This window comes from Camelus dromedarius, chromosome 24 (assembly GCF_036321535.1).
Source record: "Camelus dromedarius isolate mCamDro1 chromosome 24, mCamDro1.pat, whole genome shotgun sequence".
NCBI lineage: Eukaryota > Metazoa > Chordata > Mammalia > Artiodactyla > Camelidae > Camelus > Camelus dromedarius.
Genome location: NC_087459.1, coordinates 24,973,151 through 24,986,256, shown reverse-complemented (window position 1 = coordinate 24,986,256; position 13,106 = coordinate 24,973,151). Strand labels below are relative to the sequence as shown.

At 41.8% G+C, this 13,106-nt stretch overlaps 1 non-coding gene across 1 annotated transcript; it reads left to right on the top strand.

The window, feature by feature from the left end:
* The first annotated feature begins 12,549 nt into the window (after nucleotides 1-12,549).
* LOC116147276 (U6 spliceosomal RNA) lies at nucleotides 12,550-12,656 on the top strand. Its single transcript, XR_004130809.1, has one exon. It is a non-coding gene; the product is annotated as a U6 spliceosomal RNA (small nuclear RNA).
* Nucleotides 12,657-13,106: the final 450 nt, after the last annotated feature.

Genomic DNA, 13,106 nt, shown 5'->3' with positions numbered 1-13,106 from the left:
AAGAACCTGAAGACGTTGGGCTGGAGGAAAGAGGACTTGTAGGGATTACCCTATTAAGTCTTCCAAAATTCAAGGGCTGTTATGTAAAAGAGAGAGCACATTTGATCCTGGTGGCCCTGCAGGGCAGAATTAGACCCACTGATGCGTGTTTTATGAAGACAGATTCCAGCTCAATAGGATAAACTTACTATAGACAGAGCTATTGGAAGATGGATTATTTAGGCTGCCTCAGTGCATGGTGAGCTCCCCATCATTGAAAGTGCTTAATCATAGGCTGGAAAGCCACTTGGTAGAGAGTGGTAAAAGGGGCAAGTGAACTAGGAGACAGTCCTCAGGCTGTGTAATCTTGGGCAAGTCAAGTGACCTTTCTGAACTGGTTTCTTTAATTGTGAATAAGTCCTACTTCTCAGGATTATGGCAGATATATGATGTGAAATATATTTTATCAGTATTTCTCAAGTGTTGGCCCTGCAAGGGCAGAGTTAGACCAGTGGATAGATGTTACATGGGTAGATTCCAGCTCAATAAAATAAACATGCTACAGATGGAGCTATTGAATTATTAGGGCTGCCTCATATTGAGAAATACCGGTAATAATAACATTACCATCAACCATCAGAATAATGGGACCTCGCATTTATTGGACACTTACTCTGTGCTAGGCATCATGCTTTGCACACATCTCATTTGACACTTACATGCGATAAGTACTATTATTATCCCCATTTTACACATGATAAAACTGAGAATTGGAGTGATTTGCCCAAGGTCACACAGCTAGAAAGTGGCAAAATTGGGACTCCAACCCAGGTCTATCTGGCTCTGGAGTCTAAACTGTTCATTATTAAGCTTGTTATAACTCTTCAAGATCAAAATAGAAAAAGTGTATGTGGTTGTTCTGAATACTGCAAAGGACCAAGGTTTTATTTGAAGACACTCATCATTGGATGGACAATTAGTCTTGATGAAATTGTTTTCTTCTAATACCATCATTGTATGCATACTATTCAGTAGTGTTCTGGCTGATGTTTTACTATGACTTGTTCCAGTTATCTATTGCTACAGGATAAACTACCTGAAAACTCAGAGACTTAAAATGACAATAGCTTGTATTATTATCTCTTGTGATTCTGGAGGGTGGCTGGGCTCAGCTAGGTAGTTCTTGCTCATGTGGTTTCAGTGAGATGATGGCTGTGGCTGGAGTCCTCTCAAAGGCTCCTTCATGACATTGCTGTTGGTCTGAACACCCACGTGTGGCCTCTGCATGTGGCCTGGGCTTCTCCACAGCATGGGCACTCAGTTTCAAGAATAAGCATATCAAGACAGCCATGTGTTTTTTGACCTAGCCTTGGAAGTGGCAATATATCACTTATATCACTTACTCAGAAGTCTTCCTAGATCTAAGAGGAGAAACTATAGCCCCCCGCCTCCACATCTCAATAAGAGGGGCGCTGAAATCACATTGTAAGAAGTGCATGTGAGGTAGGCAGTATTATTGAGGCAATTTTTAGAAAATACAATTTGCCACCAACTATACGAGGCATTAACTCAAAGGCATCCTCCTGGGAGAGTAGTAGTAGTAGGTACAAAGTTTGTAGTGCCAACTGGTGTCTGCCAAGGATCAGCAACCACTATTTCTGGGCTCTCACATGGCCACCTGCATATTCCCTCCAAAAAAGCAAAGTACACCCTTTTCTGATGCATGTTTGCCCTAGCAGAATTAATAGCCCTGGGAAATGGCTAGCCTCACAATAGCTCAGGCTGATTTGTCTCAGCTCATGTTTCCTCCTTATCAGAGTCAAAAATCCCACTGCCCCTCACAGACCCCAGCTGTCTTACCTCACCCCTGACCGAGCAAAAACTTGTGCATGAGCTGATCACACAGCCCCTCTCTTCACCAACACCTTCCCATAAAAGACCTCAGCAGTGGACCCTCAGTGCTCACCCAGGCACCTCTCATCTGTGTGGCCCACTGTTGCCTACAGCTGTATACATATTAAACTTTTTCCTCATCTCTTAAACTTTTCTTTGTCTCTGGTAAATTCTTTTACTGCCCATGACACTGGTCTGCTGGGCTCCCCAACAGAGTTGAAAAAGAAAGAGCTGAGAATTTCCACATTGTTTCTGTTTTAAAGTAAATCATCCAGTTGGTTATTTTCTATAATTTTTGTTAATAGACATTGGTCAACCCCTCGTATAATTTTTATGAACTTAAACATTGGTTTTCCACCAAGCCAACAGCTTCATGGAATATATCTACCCTTCGTGGAATATATTGTTACCTATTTATATATTAAAATAACCATCACATAGCTTACAAAGTCAACATTGTCTTTTTCTGCCCAAATATTTTGCTGGAAATTATTTTATGGACATTTGTTGACTGATTTTTAAAAAATTTTTCTTTACTTTTAATACTTAAGAATGGGTATAGGGATGTGGTGATACCAGTCATGATAAATCTGGCAGAAAGGAGAAATTTGAAAAAAGGAAATTGTCCTTAGCAGTTTCTCCTTTGAATGATCTGCAAGGAGTAGAAGAGACCTGGGTTCTCTTTGACTAAAACGTATTCTGAGGAAATTATGCTTAGGGACTAAGGATGAAGCATCACTTTTGGGTCTTTAATTCATGCTCTTGTTGGAAAGAATTTTGTCAGGGGAATCTAGGGGAGGAGTTAGGGAATCATGGCATCTGCTGTTAAATTTTGACGACTGGGCTCTTAAGTGCCAGCCAGGCTTACCTGCGGCGGAGAGAAAGAAGGAAATAAAAACGTAACTGGACGAGCGAGGCGCCATCTTGGCTCCTCGGGACGTTGCCAGCGGCTTCCCCGGGCGCCGCCCGCCCTGGTTTCTGAAATTGCGCATGCTCCTGCTTCTGGGGCTGCACTGACCCAGCGGTCTTCCAGCTCTTGTTGGCTCCCCCTTCTTGTCTCTCTAATCCCTTGGAATCCATGTAGGTGAGTGCCTCGCAAGCAGTTTGATCTGTAAAGTTGTGCGTTTCAGAGTTTATGTCAGTGAATGGGGCACGGAGGAAGAATTTATGAACTCTGTGTCATGGACTGGAGTGGGACTAGGAATTTATGGAGGAAATCCAAGGCAGATGAAGGGGCAGGTGGGAGAAGTGGTTGCAGGCTGCCAGGAACGTCCGTCGCTCTGTCCACCCAGAGAGTGCCTCTGTCTGATAGTACATACGTGTATGTATGAAGCAGATGGGACTTCTGTAAGCCAGGATGGATGTGAGCCTCTCACTTGCCCAGCTCTGAGACCTAAATAGAGGGAGAGAGACATGAATACTGCTGGAGATGTATGTTTTATAAGGATAATTATTTTAAAATTTTTAGAACCCCAGACTAGAAAAATTAGAATTTATAAAACATACATGATTTATATCCGATATGAATCATATATCCCTTATGTATGTTTACATATACATATATACACTTGAAAACGCACACATATAAATGCACACACAGAAATAATAAATGCAGGTTTAGGTTTTTTGTTTTTTGGGGTTTTTTTTTTTTTTTCTTTTCTTTTGAGCGGTGGGTATTATTTGCATTGCCTTACACGCAGATTTTTTTACTTTAACATAGAATCCCCTGAGGCTGACCAGCTCTCCTCTCTTCTTCCTCTCCTCCCTCCCTTCCTTCCTTTTTAATCTTATTAAGGAAATCTTCAAACATACACAAAATTAGAGAGTAGTGTAATGAACCTTGATAGAGTTCTTTTAAATACCTCTTCTTTGGAACATTTACAGTAGTGTTCAATTTACCAAAAAAAGCCTGCGAAGTTTAGAAAGGTTCATCTTTGTGTAAAGTGGAGAGTAAATATATTTCATAAAATTACTCTCAGGAGATATGTACACATGATAAATCTAGGGAGATCTTCTCCTGGCCTAATAAAAATCAGTAAATCCAGTAGAGTAGAGATAGCAGAAAGGTTCCTTCTTCACTGGTCTGACTTTTAAGTCCAGCCTCATGAGAATCTGTATCTGAGGAGGAAAACTGGAAGTATTTGTTTAGGCCAGTGCTTTTGGCTAGTTTGTTGTGATGCATGACGTATGATGCAACTGAACAATTATTTCAGTGAAATAATCAAGTTGATAGTTTTTGTTTCCCAGAAAAGTGCCGCTGGTTTCAGAGAATCAACCTTTTAAAGCATGATTTAGACGGCACTCTGACGCATGTGCTGTTTGGCCCAGTAAGAGGAAGGAAGGCATATTTGGAGCTAGAGAGGGCATGTCGTGACTTGGCTTAGTGGTCATCCAAGGGGCTGAGGTGGGCTGAGCAGGAGAACCTGGCCTGTAAGTCTCCACTCAAGAGAGATCCCAAAAATAGAACTGAATTCCTGGAGCTGGCAGATGGTGGACAGCAGATGGACTCGACTTATAGTTGAGGAGTTGAGTGTGAAAAGAGAAGTCTTGCTTCTTAGGGGGCACCTGGGAGGTGGGGAAGGGCTGGAACTAAGGAAGTGAGAAGAATCTCAAAAAGAAGAATGGATCAGGATGGAGTCTGTGATCCTGGTGAAGGTGTCAGAAATCTGTTCTAAGTGAGGCTGTCCCCATGGCAGGCTAGGACCTCTGTGAATGCTGAGCCACAGTGAAAAGAGTGGCCGGTGACACCTGCCTGGGACCATCTTGGGGAATTTCACAGAGCATGGTCCTCGCTCCGATGCACATTGGAGACCTTGGGGAGCTTTTACAAATCTCCATGCCCAAGCTGCACTCCAGACACATTAGGATCTCTTCAGGTGGGACCCGGGCATCGGCATTTTTAAGTTTCCTGGGTGACTCTAAGGTATAGCCAAGTGAGAGGCAGTGATACAGTGTATGAGACAGGACACGGAGACACTTGGGTTCTGTCTGTCACTAACACGTACACGTTGTGTGATCTTGGACAGATCACTTACCGTCTCTGTGCTTCAGCTGTTCAGCTAGAACTTGAGGGAGCTGGACTAAATGGTCTCACAGGTGGTTTAAAAAAGTGACTCCAGGATTCCTTGAGAGGTGAGGGTCTGTGTCCCCTCCCACTGAATATGGGCTTTTGGACTTCTGGAACAATAGAATATGGCAAAATTGACACCAGGCCAGTTTTTGGGTCTTGGTCTTAAGAAGCTGACATCTCTGCTTTCCGCCTCTTGGGATACATGGTTTTGGAGCCCAGCCACCATGCTGACGGGAAGTCCAGGCCACATGGAGTGGCCACAGGTAGGTGCTGACAGACCCATCTGAGGTCCCAGTGGATCTCAAGCATCAACTGACAAATGTGAAGATGCCTTCAGATGATAGTGATTCCCAGCTGTTGAGTCACTCTCAGCTTTGAATCTACAAAGATGGACTTGGGACCCAGCAGTTTTCAAACATGTATATCGAGTTTAAGAAATTTATTTTCCAAGTGAAACCCCCATCTAACTAAATGTTTTCTTCACCTTGTGTGCTTGACAGCCGAAAAGACCATAACATGGGAGTAATAATGGGTCAAATTTTACAAAATAAAGTACTGTTTTGGTGTGGGAGTTGTCATGAGGCTATGTTGAAGTGGCTTAACTATGTGGGATACTGAGGGCTTTTTTTAATGGATTGAGTATCCATTGAAGTGGATTTGTTCATCCATTTACATCAGTGAGTATTTAAATGCAACAGATATCATTTCGGGTGACTTAACTTGACTAAATAAAAGTCAATGCTATTGGGGGAAAAATGCCCCACTTAGACTTTGTGGACAGAGACAAGCTGCTCCCACTGTGTCCTGTCCAAACTCCTGATCCGCACTGTCTGTGAGCATAATAAAACGAGTGCCTTACATTATGAAGCCTGGGGTGCTTTGTTACCCAGTAATGATAACTAGGAGGACCTCCCAGCCTTACCATTTAGGAAATATTAGAGATGGATAGTATAGCAGAGTGTTGAATGGGATGAATTTTGGAGGCAGACTGTGGAGGTTCAAATCCTGCCTCTGCCTTTCTCTAGGTGTGTGAATTAGGGTAAATTATTCATTTTGTTAATGTCTCCATTTCCTCATCTGAAATGATACCTCCTACCTCATAGAGTTGTCAAGAGTATGTAATAATTTAGTACCTTTAAAGAGTGAGCCCCATGCAAGTATTTACAATGATTATAATGATGATGGTGATAAAATACATGGCTACATGTTATCTGTAGTTTACAAGATGCTGAGATGGGGTGGGGTAGATGGGGACTGTTGCTTAAACTGGGCACAACGTGCCTTTGTTTAGCACACATCCCATGTTGCTAAGTTCATCCAGGGATCCACATTGTTCTTAGCTGTTCAGCAGGTTTTCAAAGGCACCTTGGAATTGTGTATCATGTCTCTGGACCTGTCACTGTCACATTGCTCAGAAATTGGATTCTACAGAGTGGAAACATGTGGCTCGTTGGCAAGGCAACTGGTTCAGAGCAGGGACATTTCCAGGCTGAGAGAGCTCGCCTTTGTCAATTGGGTTACAGCCCTCATAAAAAACCTGTTTGTTTGTGTTCTTTTCTGGATGCTCAGCGATGTCAGGCCACCTCGAGCAGTGAGGGGAGAGTGCTGTCCACATGTGAGTGGCTCCAGCTGCACCTCTTTCTTTGTACGCCCTGGCTGCTAAACCAAGTCCTGGAGCTCCTGAGTGTGGGGAGGACCTGGGCCCGGCGGTGGCGGGATGGTACCTCCAGCGGGGAGGGTCTGCATCTCAGTGCTTCTGACTTGTCTATTTTTGCCTCCAGGTAGATGGAGAGATTCAGGAGAGGGTTAGCAGCTCTGTGCTCCTGAATGCGCCGTCATCAATTTCCATTTAAAAACCAGAAGGGTAGCCTTCTAAAATATTGAGTTTTGGGTGTGACAAATGGAAATTTATGGCACAGGGGTTAACTGCTGAACTGTTAAAATCTGTCAGCAATGCCATTATGAATGAAATGAAAGGATATGAAAGTTAAAAAAAATTTAGGTACTCAGGATGGCACGGTGGGGCTCGGTGGCTGATGACAAATTCTTGGTTTAAATGCCAGCTCTGCCATTCGTGGCCCGTGTGATCTGAGCAAGGTAACATGTTTGAGCCTCCGCTGATACACAGAAAGGGAATGCCAGTGGCATCAAATCAGAACACTTCGGTGAGGGCTGGAAAAGACTGAGTCTGTGTGAAGAGCTTTTTAAACCATTAAGCTTGATAGATAAGCAGCCGTGTAGACTGGGTTGGGGTGTCTTCAAAAAGGGTCCTTACACTTGATCGTCAAGGTCAGATAATGTCCCTTCCTTCCTTCATTTATTCATTCCCTCTCATTCATTCGTTTATTCAAGAAGTATTCATCAAGCACCTGCTGTGTGCCAGGTACAGTACCAGTTGCTGGAGATACAGTTAATGAGCGAAACATGAAGAGATTCCTATATTTCTGAGCATAATTCCAATGGGTAGAAACACAGACAAGATAAATAAAATGCAGTATATTAGACTGTGATAAGTGCTATGTTGGGAAATAAAGCCGGGAAGGGGGGCGGGGACTTATGAGTGGGGAAGCATTTCAGTGTTAAATACCATGTCGGGGAGGCCCTCTGAGAGGGTGACATTTGTGTAAAGACTTGGAAGAGGTGAGGAAGGGAGTGATGAAGTTACCTGGGGGAAAAGCTTTCCAGGCCAAGCAGACAGGACACGTGAATGCCCCGGGAGTGCACCTGGTGTGTTTGAGAAACAGCAAGGAGGCTGGTGCAGCTGGAGAGGGGTGACGGGGAGAGAAATGGGAATGAGAGTGTGCTGGTTTCAGGGCCAGATATGCAGGGCCTTATGAATCATTCCAAGAACTTTGGCATTTTTTCTGAATGAATTGGGAAACCCGTGGACAGTAGGGAACAGAAGAAGGATATAATCCTAGTTTTTAGAAATATAGTTAAAATGTTTAAAAACAGCTTTATTGAGGTAAAAGTGACAAACAGTAAACTATGCATATTTAAAGTGTGTGATTTGATCATTAAAATTTTTAAATTATGATAAAATACACATAACAATAAAGTTACCATCCTAACCATTTTTAAAGACATAGTTCGTTAATATTGAGACCGTTTACATTGTCCTGTGACCAGCATCACCTTGCAGAATGAAAACTCCATACTCATTCCCCATTCGCCCCTCCCCCGAGCCCCCAGAAACGACCACTCTACTTTCTGACTATGAATTTGACGACTGTAGGTATCTCATGTCAGTCAAATCAGGTAGTATTTGACTGGCTTATTTCACTCAGTATAATGTCCTCCAGGTGCTTTCATGCTGTAGTTATGTGACAGAATTTCCTTCATTTTTAATACTGAAAAATATTCCATTGTTTGTATATACTACATTTTGTGTATCTATTCATCTGTCAATGGACAATTGGGTTATTTTCAGTCTGGCTACTGTGAATTATGTTGCCATGAACATGGGTGTAGAAATATCTCATTCAGTTCTTTTGGGTGTAAACCCTGAAGTAGAATTGCTGGATCGTATGGTAATTCTATTTTTAATTTTTTGAGGAACTGCTGTACTGTTTTCCATTGCAGCTGTACCATTTTACATTCCCACCAACAGTGCACAGAGGTTCTAATTTCTCCACATCCTTACTTACTAACACTTATTTTCTCTTTCTTTCTTTCTTTCTTTCTTTCTTTCTTTCTTTCTTTCTTTCTTTCTTTCTTTCTTTCTTTCTTTCTTTCTTTCTTTTTATAGCATATCTTCTAATAGGTGTGATATGGTATCTCATTGTGGTTTTGATTTTCATTTCCCTAGTGATTAGTGATGTTGAGCATCCTTTCATGTGCCTCTTGGCCATTTGTACATATTGTGAGAAATGTCTACTCAAATCCTTTGCCCTTTTAAAATCAAGTTATTTATTTTTATAGTTGAATTGTAGGACATTAACCCTGCCATTAGAGGATTAACAAATATTTTCTTTCATTCTCTAGGCTCTGTTCTCACTCCGTTGACAGGGTCCTTTGATGCACAGATGTTTTAAATTTTTGATCTAGTCCAGTGTATCTATTTTTATTTTTGATGCCTGTAGCAATTTGTTAAATATTTATTTATTCATTCATTCATTCATTCATTCATTCGTACCTGCGAAACCCTCATCCCAATTAAGAGAGTAATAGACACATCCAACACCCCCCAAATTTCCTCGTGCCTCTTTGGGATCCTTCCCTTTACACTGCTTTTCCCCCTTCTCTGTCACTTGTCCCCAGGTAACCACTGATCTGCTTTCTGTCATTATCGATTAGATTTTTTCCCCTAAAATTTTATATAAATGGAATCATACAGTATGTACTCTTGCTTTGTCTGGCCTCTTTTGCACAGTGTATTTATTTTGAGACTCATCTGCGTTGTAGCGATAGTTCACTTCTTTTTATTTCTGAGTAGCACTCTATGTTATGGTATACCACAATTTGTTTATCCACTTTCTCCGGATGTTTGGGTTATTTCTAGTTTGGGGCCATTAAAAATGAAGCTGCTGTGAACATTCCTGTACAGGTCTTTGTATGGGCATATGACTCCTATTCTCTGGGGTAAAGTCCTGGGAGTAGAATGGCTGGATCATATGGTGGGTGTAGGTTTAACTTTTTAAGAAATTGCCTGACTCTTTTCCAATGTGGTTGAATCATTTCATATTCCCATTACAGGTATGAAAGAACCAAATCCTCCACATCTTTGCCAAAATGTAGCATGATCAGTTATTTTAATTTTATTATTTCTAAGTGCTGGGTAGTGGTATTGTGGTTTTAATTTGCGTTTTCCTAATGGCTATCCATGTTGAGCATTTTTTCATGTGCTTATTTGCCACCTACGTATCTTTTTTGGTGAAGTGTCTGTTCAGATTGCCCAGTTTTTTTTTTAATTGAGTTATTTTCTTATTTTTGAATTTTGAGAGTTCTTTACATGTTCTGGGTACAAATCCTTTGTCAGATATATTTTGCAAATATTTTCTCCTGGTCTGTGGCTTGCTTTTTATTATTATTACTATTATTATTATTTAAACATTATCTTCTGAAGAATAGTTTTAATTTTGATGAAATTCAATTTATTAGTTCTTTTATGGGTTTGTTCTTTTAGGGTATCATCCTACTTTGATTTTAAGAGGTTCCTCCTGGATGTTGTATTGAGAAGAAAGTGAATGGTGGGCAAAGGTGGAAGTGGAGACCAGTTAGAGGCTATAACAAGACCAGCAAGAGATGATGATGGTTTGGACCAAGGCGAGAGGTGGGAGTGGTGCTGAGAAGAGGAGGGATTTGGGTATATCTTGAAGATAGAGCCCATGAGATTTTCTGATAAATTGGATGTGAGAGAAAGGAGACTCCAGCTGAGGGTTTGGAAGGATGGCACTGCTGTTACCTGAGACAGGAAGACTAGGTGGAGCGGGTGAGGGCGGAAACTTGGAGCTTGGTGTTTGGCATTAAATCTGAGATGCCTGTTTGACATCCCACATGGAGTAGTGTTTGGACCTGAGTCTGAGCTCAGTGTGATTCAGCCTCTGGTCGTGCTGGGTTCTGTGCCCGACATTTCTCTTCTGAATTTATATCCTTTGTTGAACTTGTCACTTCCTTTATTGGAGCTCATATACCAACTGCTCAAGTTCTGACTCATGTAGGCAGTTGCTCACGATTCGAGTTGGATCGACTTCATTTCTGTGTGTCAGCTACACCAATTCCCACCTGTTCGTCACAAGCCTGTCATGATGAGGCACTGAGAGTGGAGCTACTTTCTACCTATGCCTTCGTAGTGGGTGGAGATTTTCAGGCTCACTGACTTTTGGGAGGAAAAGCTGAGGGATACCTCTGGCTCTTTTCCTCATTACTCTGAAGCCTGTCTCTCCCGTGGTTCGAAGTGTTCCCAATGTGTCGATTTAAAACCTGGGGGCTAGCACCAGCCAAGTCTTTCCTGCACACTGATGGTAGATTCTGGTCACATGACCAAAGGGAGATGCAACCACACTCTCCTTCGCCCTGTAGATGACCTATCTCAGAGCAAAGCATCTCCCCTGGGACGTTGCTGTCCATCAGGAGTGGACTTGGATCCATTTCCCAACTACCTGGAGTTTGCTTGAGATGCTTCTGGGTCTGTGTTAAGAAAAAAAAAAGAAAGAATTCATCTTTAAGGAAGACTGAATGGCTAGCAGTGGTGTATTATTGAGGCCAATAAATGCCTCCTTGGGCCCTTGGGTAAGTGAAACAGCGCCATCCCCTGGCCAGTCCCTCAGGCCATGCAGCATCTCCAGGGTGTGTGTGGGGAGTTGATTATTTCAAGTGTCCCAGAAGCAGCGATCTCAAATTGAATATGAGGCTCCCCAAAAGCTGCCAGTTCCTTCTAGGAGGTTTTCTTGTGTATTCTAATTTTGTTTCCCTCCAGATTTCTACTTGCACTAAAAACAAAATAATTTGAAAAAGAAAAGTGATGTTTTTGTTCTTGCCTTGCTGATGCAGCAGCCATTTTTCATGATTCCTTACTCTTCCTGGTCCTCCTCCACTTGCTGACATGTTTACATCACTGTAATCATATTGAATCGATACGAGTTCGTGTGATCATCATCCTCAGAATGTACCGAGAGCTACTGCACGCCATCCCCTGTGCTAAGGGTTCATGGCCATCCTTGAGGTACTCTTATCAGCCCTGTTTTCTGGGTGAGGAAACTGAGGCTCAGAGCAAATAATTCATAACCACGCAGTTTAACTTCGAGAGAACCTGGAGCTTGGTTACAGGTGTTTGAGAGCCACTTGTGTGATTTTGTGCAAGTCATTTAATTTTTCTGAGTCTCGGCCTTTCCGTATCCTGGGACCGTTGAGGCCTAAAGGAGCCATGTACGTGAGGGTGCTTGATAAACTGTAGTTTTTATTATAGCTCTAAACAGTAATTTATAACCCTTCATTAATTGTCCTGCTGCTGTTGGACTTAGGCCGTCTTTTCTTTATTTACTTTCTTAGGTTGTGAGAGCGTTGCTGCCATGAACGTCTCAGGTAGCTTTAATTTTTGTCCTTTAAAATCTTCTAAGGATTAAAGAGATGTTACGGACTTTTTAGATGGTTCCTGATACGTGTTACCAAGAGGCCATACCAGTTTTTGTGGCTACGAACAGCGTGTGCAGGGACGGGTTTTACCACGGTGAGGTAATACTGGATAGGTCCTTACGTTCCTCTAATGTAGTGAGTATAAGATGCTACCACGTTATTTGAAGGGGCGTTTCTTTGATTACAGGCAAAGCTGAATGTCTTCCCAGATGTCTGTTTACTACTAGTGTCTCTGTTTTTATGAATTGTCTTCTCTAGCTCTTGGCTGGTTTGCCTACTGGGAACTTCATGTTTTGGGACCAATATGTACAAGCTCAGCAACGTAAAAATAAGCCCTTTGTTATATTTGCTGCGAGTGTCTTCTCCAGGGGATACTTTCCCTCTGATTTTATGAGACTGACGCGCTGCCTACTGCGCTAAGAAGGCAGGTCCTCTGATTTTAGTTATGCTAGTTTTGTGCAATGGTTGTTTCTATAATGTACAAACTGTCCATCCTTCATAATTTCTTCCACCTTAACTTATAATCATCCCTTGTCCTCTCCTTAGCAGCGCATACGCGAAAACTGGGAAGATAGAGAAAAGATTAGTCTGGCTTCTGTGCAAGGATAACACACAAGTTCATAAAGTGTTCTGTGTTTTTTATGGCATAAGAACTATATCTCAGTGAAGCTGTTACACACACACAAAAACCAACTTATCTTCCCTCTAAAGATCTGAAGCATTACAGTAAAATAAGTTTCTTTTTAGAGTGAGGGTTTTATTTCAGCATTTCCTATCCATATTCACTTGTGATATGTGCCTATAATTTTCTTTTTGTGTGTTTTATCATTATCAGATTTTAGGAAGAAGATCATGCTTGCCTAATGGACATAAATGTACTCTTATCTCTTTTTTGCACTCTGGGTGTTTTATACAACATTGAAATCATCTGTGTCTTAAAAGTATGAAAATTGTTCTGGTGGAAACATTGGAACCAACTGCATTCTTTGGGTTGTTATCAAGTAATTTCCTCAGTTTCTTCCTTGTGTATTATTCTGTTTAGATTTCTATTCCTTGAGTTATTTTTAGTAATCTGTATCTTATTCAAATT